This window comes from Chiloscyllium plagiosum, chromosome 27, assembly GCF_004010195.1.
Source record: "Chiloscyllium plagiosum isolate BGI_BamShark_2017 chromosome 27, ASM401019v2, whole genome shotgun sequence".
NCBI classification, from domain to species: domain Eukaryota; kingdom Metazoa; phylum Chordata; class Chondrichthyes; order Orectolobiformes; family Hemiscylliidae; genus Chiloscyllium; species Chiloscyllium plagiosum.
Window position 1 is genome coordinate 30,054,397 of NC_057736.1, and position 526 is coordinate 30,054,922.

The window sequence follows — 526 nt, forward strand, 5'->3', positions numbered from 1 at the left end:
AACACCCCTCACCCTAGGAAAAGACCTTGGCTGTTCATCCTATCCATGCCCTTTGTAATTTTATAAAGGTCACTCCTCAGTATCTGATGCTCCAGCCCATTCAACCTCTCCCTATAACTCAAATCTTCTAGTCCCAGCAATAGCCAGTTAATCTTTTCTGCACTCTCAAGTTTAACAGCATCCTTCCAAGAGAAGGGTGACAGAAATGTATTCAGTATTCTAATAATGGCCTGACCAACGTCTTGTAAAACCTTAACATGACACCCCAAATCCTATAGGGAAGCTGAGCTAAAAATGTGTTACTGGAACAGCGCAGCAGGTCAGGCAGCATCCAAGGAACAGGAGAATCGACGTTTCGGGCATAAGCCCTTCTTCAGGAATGAGGAAAGTGTGTCCAGCAGGCTAAGATAAAAGGTAGGGAGGAGAGACTTGGGGGAGGGGTGTTGGAAATGTGATATGTGGAAAGAGGTCAAGGTGAGGGTGATAGGTCAGACTGGGGTGGGGGCGGAGAGGTCAGGAAGAAGAT